The sequence below is a fragment of the Giraffa tippelskirchi genome, chromosome 13 (genome assembly GCF_054371585.1).
Source record: "Giraffa tippelskirchi isolate mGirTip1 chromosome 13, T2T-mGirTip1v1.2.pri, whole genome shotgun sequence".
In the NCBI taxonomy this organism is placed as follows: domain Eukaryota; kingdom Metazoa; phylum Chordata; class Mammalia; order Artiodactyla; family Giraffidae; genus Giraffa; species Giraffa tippelskirchi.
In genome coordinates this window covers 129,981-147,405 of record NC_137287.1, presented here as the reverse complement: position 1 = coordinate 147,405, position 17,425 = coordinate 129,981, and the positions used below count along the sequence as shown (strand labels likewise).

General features: G+C 53.0%; 1 long non-coding RNA gene across 2 annotated transcripts; it reads left to right on the top strand.

Annotated features, from left to right (window-relative positions):
• The first annotated feature begins 781 nt into the window (after positions 1 to 781).
• LOC145531024 (uncharacterized) lies at positions 782 to 16,142 on the top strand. Of its 2 annotated transcripts, none has more exons than XR_014072123.1 (6): positions 782 to 1,111; positions 2,789 to 2,972; positions 3,415 to 3,561; positions 11,855 to 11,956; positions 13,180 to 14,762; positions 15,585 to 16,142. It is a non-coding gene; the product is annotated as an uncharacterized LOC145531024 (long non-coding RNA). The 2 variants fall into 2 exon arrangements; XR_014072122.1 differs by lacking the exon at positions 15,585 to 16,142 and adding an exon at positions 6,098 to 6,256 and having other exon boundaries at positions 13,180 to 14,205.
• The last annotated feature ends 1,283 nt before the right edge of the window (positions 16,143 to 17,425 follow it).

Here is a 17,425-nt window from a genome sequence, read left to right as displayed (position 1 = left end):
TGCACACTCCCCTCGACCCACCCCTGCCCCCGCACTCCCCGCGTTGTCCCTGGGCAGGACAGACGGAGTCCTGGCAACCAAGATCCCTACAGAGAAACGAGTGGGCCCGCCTCCCAACAAAACAAAAAAGGTCTAACAAGGAAGTGAAGACTTTGGTTGGCTGCAGGCCTTTTGAACCTAAATGGAGCTAAAATAAATAGTAGTATGGAGGCCACTGAAAGTGAAAGTCTCTCGGTCTTCTCCGACTCTGCCATCCATGGACTATACAATTCATAGAATTCTCCAGGCCAGAATGCTGGAGTGGATAGCTTTCCCTTCTCCAGGGTATCTTTCCAACCCAGGGATCGACCCCAGGTCTCCCGCATTGCAGACGGATTCTTCACCAGCTGAGCCACCAGGGAAGCCCGAGGCCACTAGGACATATTAAACAATGACGGTCCCTTCTTGATCATTAGTATTCACTTAGAGAAGCGTAATTCGTTGGGAGTCCCTGTTAGAGAAAACCTTACGCTGAAGATGAAACACTGCAAGTATCTTGTATCCGTGTTGAGGGTAACCTGCACTGTGAAGCTTAAGCCCAAAGGCCGAGGCCCGCGCCCTGTATGGCCACGCGGGCACAACCGCGCGCACACGCAGAGCTGAACGCTGGCCAGGGAAGATGCGGAGGCATCCCGCGCATGCGCAGAGCTGACTGCCGGTCAGGGACGGTGCGGAGGAGCCCCGCGCATGCGCAGAGCCGAATGTCCGCCAGGGACGACGCGGAGGGGTCCCGCGCATGCGCAGAGCCGAATGCTGGCGCACCGCCAGTCTCGGCTGACAGGAGAGGTTGAGGGGGTCGAAAGAGGAGGGGTGGCGGCGGAGACTCTGGGGAGAAAGGCCAAGATTATGGTCAGGAGAGCTGAGGGGCGGGTGCTGTGCCGGCTGGAAACACAGGTAGAGCGTCTGCCTCCGAGCTAGGCAGCCCTAGAAGGCCTCGACCGAAGCGGCCGGGAGCGCGCGCCGGCGGGCGGCGGAGACTGCGCAGGCGCGGGAGGCGGCGGCCCCGGCGCGCGCGGGTTGGACCCTCGCGGGCTCCGGGCAGGTTGAGGGGCCTCCGCGCCTGCTGTCTCAGGTATGTGTCGCCCGCCGTCGCCTGCCCCGCTCTCCGCAGGGTCGTTTGTGGTCTGCAGCCGCTGCCAGCCAGGAGCCTTCGCTGGGAGCCGGCCTGCCGTTCACGCGGCGCAGCTCAGGCCCGGCCTGCCTTCGGTGCGCTCTGTCCTCCCAGCCCGCGCGCCGCCGCTGACGCCATCGGAAGGCGACCGGAAGCGCCGGCGCCGCGTGGCCCTGTGCTCGTTCCCCGAACCCCCTCCGCGCCGTCTCTCCGTGTCCCGCCTTTGGTTCCCTTCTCTGACTCCAAAGTGGGCCTCTCTGACCTGTTTCTGGGCCCTTTGCTGAAGGATAAGAAGTGGAGTAGGAGGCGAGGGAGCAAGGAGTGAAGGAAGGGCCTTCCTGCACACTGTCGGCTATCAGGCCATGCTCTGGTTGGAACAGAGGCGCGGGTGAATTTGTCCCTTTTTTTTTTTTTTTTTTTTTGTCCCTTTTAAATAGACAAGTGTTTTACGCTTTCACATTTACATTTAGTGAATATTCCCCACTGTTGAGGAGTGACCTCCCTGGGCAGCAAGGAGACCACCCAGGATGACCCACCTCCCAGGGGCTCGGCCCTAGATGTCCTGTCGGAGAGCTGGGGTCCTGGAAGGAGGGTTGGGGAGAGTGTGTGCCTGGCGTCTGCCCTCCCCTCTCCTCGCAGCCCCTGCTAGCTAAGGTCTTCTGTCTCAGACCGTACTGTGTACATTTAGCCTTTTCGACTTCTTCCTGTTCTCTAGGCATCTGTGACTTCGTGCACCCAGAGGAAGGTGCATGGACCTTCCTGCATGGGCCATGGGACAGTGAGTGGGAGGAGTGGGGAAGACTATGGGCATTTGTGTAAAATAAACGTTGAAATCTTAAGCCGTGTGTGTTCACTTTACGTCTTTTAACCCTCATTTCAAGTCTATGGCTTTTGTAAGCCGTTTCAAGGATTGTAGTTTGTTCTAAATCAGAAGTACTCTGAAGTTTAAATAGGTCAGCAGATTATCAAACTGGGTGGGGAGGAAATGCAAGTAGAGTGCTTTTGAGAAGTTCTGATCTAAAAATATGCCCCAAACCACCATTTCTTGCCACCTCCCCCGGGTTGTTGTTCAGTCGCTAAGTTGTGTCCAACTCTTTGCAACATGCCAGGCTTCTCTGTCCTTCACTATCTCCTAGAGTTTGCTCAAACTCAAATCCGTTGAGTTGGTGGTGTCATCCAACCATCTCATCCTCTCATCCGAAGGGTAACAGACGCACATTGTGGGACAGGTGCTTTGAGGTTGTGCAGCATCCTGTTTCTCTTCAACTTTTTGTCCAGGTGCTGGAAACAGTTACTACAAGACTGCCTAATGATGATACTCTGTTTTCCTCATTCTTGATTTACTCATTTTTGGCCGCACCTGGTGGCATGCAGGATCTCAGTTCCCCAACCAGGGATTGAGCTCATGGCCCCCTTCATTGGGAACACAGGTCTTAACCACTGGATGCCAGAGAAGTCCCTCTTTCCATGTTTATTAATAAGACTTTTCTGTAGGATAACAGTGCTCCTTCTGTATTTCTTTATTTGAATGTTTTTATCAGTGTGGACCCAGACACTATGGTCTATGGGAGATTAGCCAGTACTGGCACACTCATTATATTAAAAATAAAGATTTTTTTTTTTCTCAAATCATTCTAGCTTTGGCCATTAGGAGCTCTTTCAGACTCCCTGATGTTTACTCCATGAAATCCGCAAGGCTGACCTTTCCAACACCCTGTTTGCAGATGAAGAAGTTGTGGAAGAAGTCGTCCAGACTGCCGGTCTTGGGAGAGAGGATTTACTACATAAATGGCCAAGTCGAAGGATGAAGGTGGCAGTAATGGTAATAGTGGCCGTTTGTTGGGTGTATTGGGTAGTGGGTGAAGCACTTGGAGCACAGTTTTTATTAAACCCTCATCATAACCCTTCATTTTCCTGGTCTCACCCATGAGGAGACTGAGTCTGGGCGGTGTGGGGCCTGAGCTGGGTTTTCTCTGCGTATGAGGAGGAGGAGGGGCTCCGGGCCTTCCCTGTTTGCTGGGCATCCCCACTGGGAGGCATCCCTCGCCTGTGTCCTTGGCTACGGCGCCATCCTTGCGGGGCATCTGATAGAAAGGGCCCTTTCTGTGTGCACATCGGAGCACGCTATACCCATTCCCAGTGGAGATGGGAAACACATGTTTTCTGTTTTATCCAGAAAAGAGGAAATAGGCAGTGTTATTTCGTAACATTTTCTGTTTTGGAAAACCTGAATTTTTTCCACATGTATTTTTAAAATGTCTTAGGAGCAACCCTTGGAGGAAAAGACACGACACAGATGTCACCAAGGGTTCCTCCGCTTTTCACCCAGATCTTCAAGAAACAGCTCCAGGAAGAAGGGAAACCTTCCACCAACACACATGGCCAAGGGATGGACTTGAGCAACCTCCCAGGTCAGCTCTCGTGGGGCCCTGGGACCTTGCAGCCCAGGGTCTTGGCGTGTCCTCTTCTGTGTGTAAGGGGAGGTGTGCTGTCCCGTGGTCAGGCCTCCAGGCTCAGCGTTGGACCATCCCCTGACCCCCTCTTCCAAAGGAAGGGGGGTCGGACTCCGTGCTAGGCCTTTGTTTCTTGGGGTGTGTTTGCCCCGTGGGTGAGCCAGTGCCACTGACACGCTGCGTCCTGGTGGTCTCTCGGGCCCCCTCAGTAGGAGCTGACCAGGCTGAGGCGGTCCCAGGCCGGGGGTACCCGTGCAGCTCTGTGCCCTTCCTTCTCACTGGGCCTCTGTGGAAAGTTAAGAAATACAGAAAGGACAAACAAAGTAAAGGAGACACAAGTCGCCCACAGCACAGGAAGCTGGGAGTGTGGTGTGTAATCACTGAGACCACAGGGATATTTCCGCTGAGCCCAGGGCAGAAGGACTGTGGGTGAGTGTGGGTGCGGTTGGACATGCAAGAGTGCCCTTCCCAGCCAGACCCCTGCACGTACAGACTTGAGGGGACACAGCGAAGGGGCTGGGCGGTGAGCGCTGGAGTACGTGGAGAGAACAGAACACAAATGTGGAGTGACTGTTTCCTGTAGAAAGTCAGTGGTGACTTGAAAATGGAACAGGGACAGACAGACCAGACCGGAATAGGACAAGCTCAGAACAAACTCATCCAGGAAGGCAGAGGCTTCCTGTGAGACAACTCAGTGTCACTGAGGTTACAAAAATGGTGTGAGAGGGAGAGACAGCCACTGACTCGAGGCTCTCTGGTCTGGATCCTGGGCAAGGACAGGAGAGCAGATTGATTGTCCTGGGTTCTAAGGACTCAGGATGAGTCCAGGCAAAACTAGATCTGGATATTTTTAAACCCACTGTGTGGTCAGACTTCCCCAAACCAGCTCTTTTCTTGCTCTCTGGTTGTCCAGTCCCTGCTTTACCCACAGCCACTTGCATGACTGACGTTCCCTCTTCATCCTAGAGCCTAATCAGTGAAAACCTCCCTGCTTGCCCTCTGCCCCCCAGCTAGTAAGTGTTCTAATCTTTAGACCCAAAATCAGTGCAGATGGTGGCTGCAGCCATGAAATTAAAAGGCGCTGCTTGGAAGAAAAGCTATGAAAAACCTAGACAGTGTATTAGAAAGCAGAGACATTACGTTGCCGACAAAGGTCCATCTAGTCAAAGCTGTGGTTTTTCCAGTTGTCATGTATGGATGTGAGAGTTGGACTATAAAGAAAGCTGAGTGCCAGAGAATTGATGCTTTTGAACTGTGGTGTTGGAGAAGACTCTTGAGAGTCCCTTGGACTGCAAGGAGATCCAGCCAGTCCATCCTAAAGGAAGTCAACCCTGAATAGTCATTGGAAGGACTGATGCTGAGGCTGAAGCTCCAATACTTTGGCCACATGATGTGAAAAACTGACTCAGTGGAAAAGACCCTAGTGCTGGGAAAGATTGAAGGCGGGAGAAGGGGATGACAGAGGATGGGATGGTTAGATGGCATCACTGACGTGATGGACATGAGTTTGAGCAAACTCCAGGAGTTGGTGATCAACAGGGAAGCCTGGCGTGCTGCAGCCCATGGGGTCTCAGAGTTGGACGTGACTAAGCCACTGAATTGAGCTGAATCTTGAGATCTGCACGTCTCCTCCTTGATAGCTTTGCACAGGGATAGGGAGGGCTGTGCTGCTCCACTGATTCCCAGCTGGTGAGCTAACCTGACATCAGCTCCCCCGCAACACCCCCTCCCTCCAGGGGTAAAACAGTCCTCACGGCCTGCCCCACAGCAGTGGAACATCACTCCAGGACCTTGCTTCACACCCTCCAGGCCTGCCTCCGTGAAGCCCCAGATGTCTCTGCTGCTTGCTCTGGGCTCTCTCTGGTCTTGAAACTGGGCAAGGATGGGTCTTGCAGGCCTGCAGGGGGCAGCCCACCGCCTACTAATATGATTCAGAAGCTCATCTGGAAAAGTAGGTGCAGAGGAAGAACTATGGCACCCCTTAAAATATTTATTTTTAAACTTTATTTGGCCATGCCTCGTCTTAGTTGTGGCATGCAGGTCTGCTAATAGTTCTCTCACTAGGGATCGAACTCAGGCTCCCTGGGTTGGGATTGTGGACTGTTAGCCACTGGGCCCACAGGAAAGTCCCAGAACCACAGCGTTTTACCAGAACAATGTCAAGGACAGAGACCCTTTATCAAGTATTTTAACATCAAACGTGCCCAGCTGTGGGCGTCCAAACAGGGCTGAGCTGACTCCGGGGAATCAGTGGCTCGTGGTCCCATGGGGGCTCCAGCGTGGACTGCAGGGTGCGGAGGCTCAGCAGGGCAGCCCTGCTGCCTCCTGACCTGCTGACCCGGCGGTGTCCAGGTTTGCAGAGAAAGTGTGGGGCTGTGGAGCCTTCTAGTCAGCCATGCGCCATCACAGCAGCTAGCACACCTCACTGTGCTCCGTGGGTTTGAGATCGTCACTCAACAGCCTTTGAAGTAAGACAGACTTTTTGGCCCAGCAGTTCTACCTTGGGAGTCGCTCCTGAGAGAAAGTGAGTGACACCAGTGCAAAGATGGGTGATTCCGTGTAAAACATGAGAAACAACAGAAGTTCCTACCAGTCAGGAGACACATCGTGATAGTCATTCCGTGTTGAGTTGTGTTTGCGGAATATGTCCCAGGTATGATAATCACTGGGGTAAGTTTAAAGAATAGTAGGTACAGAAAAGTCTTACAGCTCAAGAAAATGCACTGAAAGCCCTGGAAGTCAGGGAGGTTTAGGAAAGCAGGCTGACTGTGTGAAAGGAAGTCGTGGGACGGAGGGGGTGTACCAGCAAACGGGGAGAAGCTGGTAGAAGACAGGACCCTCCCTGCCCTTTAGCCGCTTCCTGACATTTCTGTCCTGCGGCTTGGCCTTCCCTTCAGACACCAGCCCCAGGAATAGGTCAAGGTCTGGAGCCCGGTGGCCTTGGGATCCTGAAGCTGGCCCAAGCCTGGCAGATTCCAGGGCGTGAAAGGAGGTGGGCCTTTCTGGCTGTGGTTCCTACGTCCCCAGGGTAGCTGGGTGCTCAGGGCAGTTCGCCGGGCTGGACTGCGGGCTCCTTGCCCGTGTAGCCCCCGGGAAAGGACAGTCACTCTCCCTAGGCCCCTCCATTGCCCTTGTATCCTCAATGGGAGCCCTGTATCCCTGTGGAAGTGAGGTCATGGCAGCCTCAGAGTAGGCCTGGCCCTTGGCTGCAGTGGACTCTGTCTGGGAAGGAAGTCCATCCACAGGGAGGCCCGCTGTCAGCCAGGGCAGGGCTGAGGTGACGGCACGGCGGGCGGGTCCCCGTGGCTGGCGGTGCCCACCCTGCTGGGTCTGTGCCACTAGCCCTGCTTGTCTTGGGCCTTGCCTACGTCTGCCTCTCGTTCGCTGGGAACTGGAGACACAGAGGTTCTGTGATGAGACAGCAGTTGTCACCTCCATTGTGTTCCGGCCCCAGAGACTCTTGGCAAAGGTTGTAACGGAAGCCTGGTCCGTGGACAGAGGAGCCTGGCGGGCTACAATCTATGGGGTTGCAAAGAGTTGGACACGACTGAGCAAGTAACCTTACTTACCTGGAAGTCAGCCCATTCTGGGGGCTGTGGAGCTTCTGCTTGGGGTCTCTGGACCCTGTGGGGGGGGTGTCTCTTTACTGTGTGGGTGTGTGTGTGGTCTCTGGACTGTGTGTGAGGGGACCTGATGGAGGACCCAGGTGTGTGTGTGTGTGGGTGTCTCTGGACCCTGTGTGTATGTTGGGGGGGTGTCTGGACCCTGTGTGTGTGTGTGTCTCTGGACCCTGTGTGTGTGTGTGGGGGGGGTGTCTGGACCCTGTGTGTGTGGGTGTCTCTGGACCCTGTGTATATGTGTGGTGGGAGGGTCTGGACTCTGTGTGTGGTCTCTGGACTCTGTGTGTGTGTGTGGAGGGGACCTGATGGGGACCCCAGGTGCAGAAGGAGCCCCACACACGTGTCTCGCCACAGCTGGTGGCACCCGTGGGCCTGACGTCAGACCCTGCTAGTCACTCAACCTCTCAGTGCCTCGGTTTCTCCATCTCTGAAGTGGGTATGATAACAGCACCTATTCTGTAGACCTGTTAGGAGACATCAGCAACTAACAGATGCAGGAACACCTGGAACAGAGTGTCCGCTTGCTGTGAAGACCAGCCTTCATCCTGATGGCAGCAGCGGGCAGTGGGCTGCCCCTGGTGGCCTGGGGTCCCCTGCAGGGCCGGTGGAGGACTGGGCCAGAGCCGTGCCGTTGCCCAGGAGTGACAGCTACTCCCGCTGGACACTTTAAAGGCTGGGCAGTGAGCAGGGTCCAGGGTCAGCCCTGTGGATTCAGTCGGCATGACCTGCCCTGTGCACCCAGTGCCCCTGTTGCTGTGTCTGTCACCCCGTCCCCAGGAGAGGGGATCTGGGCTGTCCCCTGCGTGTCTGCAGCTGAGGGTGGGCCGACCCATCCAGGACGCACAGGTGGAGCCTAGCCCTCGCCTGCTCACCTCGATGCTGTTCCCTGAGCCCCACCTTGGAGCAAGGATGGGGGAACTCGGGTCCCCAAAACAAAGTGTTTCCCCTCCCTTGGACTCCTGAGCCCAGCAGTGGGGTTGGCCTGTGTCTGACGGCGGATCTGAGAGGTCTCTGGGCTCTCACTGGAGGGCAGACCCGGGAGCCTCCAGACAGGAGTTTCACAGGGAGGCCCCTGTGTCTCGTGCGGCTGGACGGTGTGGAGCACCCGGCGCCCTCGCGTCCCGTGGGTGAGAGGGGGACCCTGGGAAAACGCAGAGCTGTTCTGGGCAAGCACTTAGCCGTCTCCCAAGGCCGAGCGCACCCCCGCCCCAGGACCAGTGACTTCAGCAGGAGTCGAGTGCCCTCGAGAGCAGAGTGAACGGGTGCACACGGTGAGCGCACCTCCCAGATGTCAGCCCCGTGGCGGAAGCAGGGCGCCCACAGCACGACCGTGACGGGCAAGCAGGCCCGTGGTGGTGGGAGTGGGGGAGGTGGTTACCCTTGGGGACAGCGACTGAAAGGCGTCCAGGCTTCTCAGGTGCTGGAACTGTGTATGTCTTGGTCTGGGTGTGGACAGCGCGTGCTTTCAGCATATCCGCGCTTTGCTCTGCAAGTGTGAGAGTCGAGAAACCAAAGTGCCCTGACCAGGAGCAGGGGCTGCACGCCCCTGGGGAGGCCTGAGCCCTGCTCACAGGTACGTGCACACTGACCTTGACCGTGCGGCTCTTGTGGCCCCGGTGGCAGGGCTCAGGGTTGGGAAATTGACTGGTGACTCGCTTCCCTCGGCTCATCCGGAGCCAGCTGGGGCCCGATCGCACTTCTTCCATTTGGAGTGAACAGCGGGGGAAGGGCTTCCACGTGGTGGGTGGGGGTTGGGGGGAGGCTGTCACCAGCCCTGTGGCTGCCCCGGCTGGCACTCGGGTCCCTGGGGATGCCGGCTCAGGGCCATCTGAGTCCTCAGACCCCTCCCTGCCGCCGGAAGGGTCCTCTGACCACTGCTGAAACTTGTTATCACAGTGGTTCAGAAAATCTGAGTAATTTATTAACACTCGGATCAAGATAACAGTGACGGTGAAATGCCCTCTGTTTCAGACTGTGCTGAAGGCAGTAACCTTCAAACCGCCCACACTGGGAGCCAGCCTAGGGGTGCAGAGCTGGTAACGCTTCTTCCACAGGAGAGTGAACGGAGGCCGTTGGCTCAGGCCACCTGATCCCGGTGCCACGGCAACCTCCAGCATCACGTGCTAGGTGGTCGCGGATTCTTTCCTCTCACTTTCATTGTATTTGATGTTTTTTCATCTCTTTATTTGTTGATTTATTTTAGACAGCTTCACTGAGTTTTAATTTACAGACGACACCATGCACCCACTTAAAGGGTCACCTTGACAGTCTTGGCTTATCCATAGACCAGAGCAGCCATCACCCGGTCCATTGTGGGGCGTTTTCATCATCCCAGAGAGAAGCCTGTGCCGTTTAGCTGACGTTCCCCCCCTCCTGCCCACAGGCAGGTGTGCCTGTAAAGGTCAGCATGGTGGCGATCTCTAGCCAGGGCTCCCTCTGGCTCGGCTCGCCGACCTGCCACCCAGGCCGCCCCCGCTGGTGGCTCCTGCCTCAGCTCCGCTTTGCTGTGCGTCTGCCTGGCTCTGTCACCGAAAGGCCACTCGGGGAGGCGTGTGGGCCTGGGCCTCCTCCACGTGGCCAGACCTGCCCGTGCCTTACAGTCTCCCTGGAGCCCCTGAGAACATGAATATAAACTAGGAGACAAAGGGGGTGCCTCCTCTTCACCATTAGAGACTCACCAGGCCCCCAGGTCACAGCACTGTTTGCCCTGGAATCTCCCGTGGTGAGCGCGATGCTCCACCCACCCTGGGGCTCCAGGGACCACACCCCAGGGTAAAATAGTTTGTGGCCCAATGTGAGTCCAGATGAGGTCCTCAGTTTGCAGCACGTTGAGCTAGCGAAGGAGCAGTTATTCCCAAGCTTCTCTGTTGGTCTCTCGTCCACTGTGAAACCCAGGTTACTGCTTCGTGGGCCCGCTGCAGCCGCGCGGGCCTCAGGGCACCTGGCAGGCGTTCGCCCCAGCTGCTCCCCGCCCCGCCCCGCCCCCCTCCCGGCTCACATGGGCCTCAACCCTGTTCTCGTTGCAGCGGTGTTGTTTTGATTAGACGTTTATTTTTTTAAACTGGTAGAAATCACTGCCTTTGACCAAAACAGACATGATTTATGTTTTTTAAATCAGCTCTGCTCTACTCAAAACGTTGAAAAGACGGGCAAAGCCAGTCTGGGCTGTTTAGGTGACTCCGCAGCGACTCCTGGAAGATGCTCAGGGACCAAGAGCTGGCCCAGGGCCTGGAGGTTCCTTTCTGAGCGGGTCACAGGCAGCGAGTGAGAGGGTCCAGCTGAGAAGCTGCTCAGCCTCGGCCGCTGCAGGCCTGGCCTCCCGGGAGACGCGTGCAGGGCGGGGCAGGCTGCAGGACCGTGCCTTCCAGGGCGTCGGGGCGGCATCCTCAGACCCGTCTGCCTCCCCCCTGGATCCCCACCTTCCTCAGTCGTGGACCGTCCCTCACCCCCCCTCACGGGGCTCTGTTGGCTGGACCCGCCCTCCTGCTTCGTGCTTACCTGGTGAGAAGGGGCCGGATTTTCTGTTCATGCGAGTTTCCTTGATCCTGGGGAATTCTAGGCAGAAGCTTCGGATCAGCACTGGAATATTTCTCTCCAGCCGCACTGAGGTCCGGGTGACCCCCCATCTGCAGAGACAGTGCACTTCCCAGCTGGTTGTGACAACAGCTGTTCACAGCAGCACCTTCAGCTGCAAGAATTCTGACCTCTCCTCCCAGTGCCCAGGGCACAGCCTCTCCATCCCTTGAAGGTCAGGACTGTGGTCCTGATCCTGTGGTCATTTAGGGCCAGACCTTTTCTCGATGCCCATGTTCTGTGGGTCCATGGGGTCTGGCGTGTGTGTGTGTGTGCCCACTTGGGTGTGTGGAAATGAACACCCCCAGGTGAGAGCAGCCAACACGTGAACATTTGACCACATGAGAATGCCTATCACCCAGGTGTTACATGACCTCACGATAACATTACACAGGTGGATAAATGGACTCGGGCACCTCACTCGAGGTCACAGGAAGGGAGGGAGGCAGGACACCACTCCAGCTCTGTGTGGCACCAAAGCTCGAGTGTGTGACAACGGCTGTCCCACCTCTGCACAGGCACAGGCCCCCAGCCTGGTGTCTGGAGGATGAATGGCTGGGCTCCTGTCTGAGTGTGTTGGAAGAAGTTTTGTCAAAGAAACCACCGATCCCTAATTAAAGTGGAAGTGTTGTAGCCATGCATTCCGGGAAACAAACTCACTCAGAAGGACAATGCAGATAGCGGAGGGCAGTTTATTACATCGACGGGCCCAAAGCAGAGTCTCCTCTTAGCCAAGGACCCCGACCAGTTTTTGTGAAAACCTTATATACCCTAAGTATATGTGCCCAAGCCCACCTCCCGAAAGTCCCTGAAACTAGTCTGAACAAAGGAAAAAGAAAGATAAAATCAAAGTAAACCCGTGATTCACATGCCTTAAACCTAGGTAGTTAACAGTGGACAATTCTCAATAGCCTTGTGGTCATTCCCCAATAAGCAAAATGGAATGTATGATTCTATTAGATTACACAGATAATTAGGGTATTCTTTTAGGTGCTGGAGACCCCTGGGGCTCTTCCTTCCGGGGGCCTGGTTTTCCAGTTGGTATGTCATTTCCGTAGATACTGGGCATTTAGCTCAAAGTGCTCAGTCCGGCCCAAGATGGAGTCCTGCTTTCAAGATGGAGCCTGCTCTGTTTCCTCCTTCAGAAGGAGCAGTGATAAGTGTATGTCAAAGGCTGCTGTCTCTGCTTGTCTGTGTCTCCCAGGTTCACATGTTAAGTCCCAACACCCAACGTGGCACTGTTGGGGGTGGGGCTCAGCGTGGCACTGTTGGGGGTAGGGCTCTCGAGAAGGATCTGGGCCCCTGACGAGGTCCCTCAGCTCTCCCTCCCTGCTCCCACCCGGTGGGTGCACAGTGGGAAGCAGCTGGCATGAACCAGGCAGGCTCACCACCAGGTTGGTCTGGGCTCCCAGCCTGCAGACTGTGAGCAGTCCGTGTGCACTTTTTGCCAGCCACCGGGTATGGCGTTTGGTTGTGGTGGTCAGAGCTAAGACAGGGAAGACCAGGAGCAGAAGGAGGGCCCCCAACTCATCCTGGGGGCCAGACAGCCTTTCAGGGGAGCAGACATGGAGATGGGCCTTGAGCTGAAGGAGGGCCAGATGGATGAGGTGGCTGTAGGCAGAGGCAATGGGATGGGTAAGGCCTGGGGCAGCCTATGAGTTACAGGAATGCAGAGACCTTGGTGTGACTCCATGAGGTGTACGGGGCTGGAAAAAATAGGAAGACTCCCAAAGGTGGGCACAGTGGAGGTGGGTGGGGTGGGTGGGCACAGAGTGGAAGTGGTTGGGTGTCAAGCAGAGAATCCTCTGATTTAATGGGGAACTGGCACTGGAGAGTCCATTAGGAGCAGACCACAGGGGCTCTTTGAGGGCAGGGGCAGGGAGTAGCCATGGAGAAGGTCAGGGCTGGACAAGTCAAGGAACTACTGGGAGAGACTCTTCACATGAAGGTTTGTGGGGAGAAAAGGTTTACTTCATTTTTCCTAAAGACCTGGAAGAAACGAGAGGAGATGGCTGGTGGAAAAGAGCAGATTGCTGTGTGGAAAGTGGGAGTCTGGAAACAGGTCTGAAACGTTTGCAGGAGGTCGCTCCCTTCCTCCCTTCTCTCGTCCATGCAGCCCAAGTCCTCTGCTGGCACACCCCAGGGCTCTGCAGGTACCCTGCGGCACTGCAGTTGTGCCCTCTGTTAAGACAGTGGTCTGTTTTCCCAGTCCCTTGCAGTGAAACCACCATGACCTTTGACATAGATGAAATGTATGCCTCTTCCGAGTGTGACTCAAAGCATGTGAGGTTTGTGACCAGGCAGTTCTAAAAGTGGATGAGTAATTGCTGGTTCTCCTTCCTGTGATGACTTTGTAAGATCATGTACGTTCACCCCCACACAGAAAACAACTAGAAAATCTGCACAAAATGCAAAAAGGAGCTGCTTGAAGGCATCAGGGGGTGAGCAGCCGCTGCAGACAGGTTCTGGATGAAGGGCTGTTTGAAGAGCGTCCTGCGGCTTCCAGTCTGGGGCGTGTGCAGGTGGACAGTGCTCCTGGGAAAACCGGGTCTTCACCCAGAGAACGAGAAGATGGAATTAGGGGAGCAGTGGCTTCTAGAGAGAGGGGGATCCCAGACAAGGAGAACTGTTGATGGGAACTCTCAGACGGCCCACCGCCTTCCCTGCTGGCTGGACCACATGCACATAGCATTCCAGAGCAGCCCAACCACACGGAGACAGAGATCTGATCGGGGGTTGGAGCTGAAGCCAGCCCCCAGCTGTGCTCACTGCCTGTTAACTGGAAGAGATGCTGGTCATTGAAGACCTGTTTTACGTGCCATTATTGATTCCTCCAAATACTCATACCAAGGTGATCTGTTGGTGCCCAGGAGTGGGATTGCTGGCTCATCTGGCAACTCTCTTTTTAGTTTTTTGAGGTACTGCCATACTGCTTTCCCTAGTGGCCGCACTGCATTCTCACCAACAGTGTAGGAGGTTTTCCTTTTCCTCACATGCCCTCTAGCATTTGTTATTTGTAGACTCTTTAATGATGGCCATTCTGACCACTATCAGGTGAGTTCTTATTTGCATTGCTCTAATAATTAGCAATGTGGAGTATTTTTTCACTGGCATACTGGCCATCTGTATGTCTTCTTTGGAGAAATGTCTATTTAGACCTTCTGCCCATTTTTTGATTTCTTTAAAAGTTGTATGAACTGTTTGTATATTTTAGATATTAGACCCTTTTTGGTCACATAATTTGCAAATTTTTTTTCTCTCCAAAATTGGCATAGGTGCCCCATATGCAAAAGAATCAAGTTGGACCCCTGGTTCCCCCTGAAATCAATTCAAAAGGGATCAGAGCCCTAGATGTAAGAACCAAAATTATAAAACTCCTAGAATAAAACATGAAAGTGAGTCCTCATGACCTCGGGTTTGGCCATGGTTTTTTTGATGTGCTATCAAAAGCACAAGCAACAAAAGACAAAATAGATGAATTGGATTTCCTCAACAGGATAAACTGTGGTGTATAAAAGGAGCAAGGAAAAAAATAATCCACCATCCAAAATGGCACAATGTATTTGTAAATCATGTACCTGATGAAGTCTGTAGCCCGCCCACCAAGCCCCCCGCTGGCCCAGTGGGGTGCCTGTGGGGTCATTCCCATCACAGGCGATAAGGGGGTTTCAGGTCCCACGGCACCCATGGGGGGGACACTGGTCACCCTCAGCACCCTCAAGGAGTGAGTGCCGGATGGTTTTGAGTCCAGGTTCCTTCTCATCACTGCCCTCAAAGACTGGAGACTTCAGCAGCCTCCAGAAGAACACAGAGTCTTTGGGAGTCTTTGAGAACCAAGAGAACATCCTTCATTTTCCTGAAAAGTACATCTTACTTCACCTGCAGACAAATGAATTAAGTGATGTGCTGCTGAACTGTGTTGGGGGGGACACATTCTGTGATTCTATGATTAGGTCTCAGTGTTGAGTGAGTTTATGCTTTTGGATTGTGAACTTCACAAATATTTCTTAGTTTCTTTTTTTTAGTGTTGATGGGATTAGCCATTTGTTGGCTGTTATAAATTGTAGTTCAGCACACACTTGGCTGCACGTGCCTTTTCACAATCTGGTATTCTCCTAAAACACTCTTTGGAGTGAGTCTGCAGGGTCTCAGGGTGGCTCTTTCTATCTCTTAAATGCTGTTCCACACCCTTTCTATAGTGACTCTTACCATTTACATGCCACCATCACCATAAAAGGGTTCCCTTTCTCCATGCCTTTTTAACCAATTATTGTTTGTAGATTTTTCATGATGACCTTTCACACTGGTGCAGAGTGATACCTTGTTGTAGTTTTGATTTGCATATCTGTAATAACTCAAGGCTATGGTTTTTTCAGTAGTCATGTATGGATGTGAGAGTTGGACTGTGAAGAAAGCTGAGCACCGAAGAATTGATGCTTTTGAACTGTGGTGTTGGAGAAGACTCTTGAGAGTCCCTTGGACTGCAAGGAGATCCAACCAGTCCATCCTAAAGGAGATCAGTCCTGGGTGTTCATTGGAAGGACTGATGTTGACGCTGAAATTCCAATACTTTGGCCACCTGATGAGAAGAGTTGACTCATTGGAAAAGACCCTAATGCTGGGAAGGATTGGGGGCAGGAGGAGAAAGGGGCAACAGAGGATGAGATGGCTGGATGGCATCACTGACTCGATGGACATGAGTTTGGGTAAACTCCGGGAGCTGGTGATGGACAGGGAGGCCTGGCGTGCTGCAGTTCATGGGGTCTCAAAGAGTCGGACACGACTGAGTGACTGAACTGAACTGATTAATTCATTACAGAGTTTTGCCAAGAGAACACACTGGTTATAGCAAACAGTCTCTTCCAACAAAACAAGAGACGACTCTACACATGGACATCACCAGATAGTCAATACCAAAATCAAATTGATTATATTGTTTGCAGCCGATGATGGAGAAGCTCTATACGGTCAGCAACAAAAAGACCAGGAGCTGACTGGGGCTCAGATCATGAACTCCTTATTGCCAAATTCAGACTTAAATGGAAAAAAAGTAGGGAAAACCACTAGACCATTCAGGTATGATCTAAATCAAATCCCTTATGATTATACAGTGGAAGAGACAAATAGATTCAAGGGACTAGATCTGATAGACAGAGGGCCTGAGGAACTATGGATGGAGGTTCATGACATCGTACAGGAGGCGGTGATCAAAACCATCCCCAAGAAAAAGAAATTCAAAAAGGCAAAATGATTGTCTGAGGAGGCCTTACAAATAGCTGAGAAAAGAAGTAGCAAAAGGCAAAGGAAAAAAGGAAAGATATATTCATCTGAATGCAGAGTTTCAAAGAATAGCAAGGAGAGATAAGAAAGCCTTCTTCAGTGATCAGTGTAAAGAAATAGAGGAACGAAGAACAGTAGAATGGGAAAGATTAGAGATGTCTTCAAGAAAATTAGAGATAGCAAGAGAACATTTCATGCAAAGATGGGCACAATAAAGGATAGAAACAGTATGAACCTAAAAGAAGCAGAAGATATTAAGAAGAGGTGGCAAAAATATACAGAAGAACTATATAAAAAAGACCTTAATGACCCACATAACCACAATAGTGTGATCACTCACCTAGAGCCAGACATCCTGGAATGCGAAGTCAAGTGGGTCTTAGGAGGCATCACTACTGGAGCTCAAATTCCAGTTGAGCTATTTCAAATCCTAAAAGATGATGTTGTGAAAGTGCTGCACTCAATATGCCAGCAAATTTGGAAAACTCAGCTGTGGCACAGGACTGGTAAAGGTCAGTTTTCATTCCAATCCCAAAGAAGTCAGTTCAGTTCAGTCGCTCAGTCATGTCTGACTCTTTGTGACCCCATGGACTGCAGCATGCCAGGCTTCCCTGTCCATCACCAACTGCTGGAGTCTGTTCAAACTCATGTCCATTGAGTTGGTGATGCCATCCAACCATCTCGTCCTCTGTCATCCCCTTCTCCGCCCACCTTCAATCTTTCCCAGCATCATGGTCTTTTCCAAGGAGTCAGGTCTTCACATCAGGTGGCTACAGTATTGGGGCTTCGGCTTCAGCATCAGTCCTTCCAATGAATATTCAGGACTGGTTTCCTTTAGGATGGACTGGTGGATCTCCTCGCAGTCCAAGGGACTCTCGAGAGTCTCCTCCAGCAGCACAGTCTGAAAGCATCAGTCCTTCACTGCTCAGGCTTCTTTATGGCCCAACTGTCACATCCATACATGACTATCGGAAAAACCCTAGTTTGACTAGACTGACCTTTGTCAACAAACTGATGTCTCTGCTTTTTAATATGCTGTTTAGGCTTGTCATACTATTTCTTCCAAGGAGCAAGCATCTTTTAATTTTTTGGTTGCAGTCACTATCTGCAGCGATTTTGGAGTCCAAGAAAATAAAGTCTGTCACTGTTTCCCCATCTGTTTGCCTTGAAGTGAAGGGGCTGGATGCCATGATCGTTGTTTTATGAATGTTGAGTTTTAAGTCAACTTTCTCACTCTCCTCTTTCACTTTCATCAAGAGGCTCTTTAGTTCTTCACTTTCTGTCATAAGGGTGGTGTCACCTGTGTATCGGAGAAGGCAATGGCAACCCACTCCAGTATTCTTGCCTGG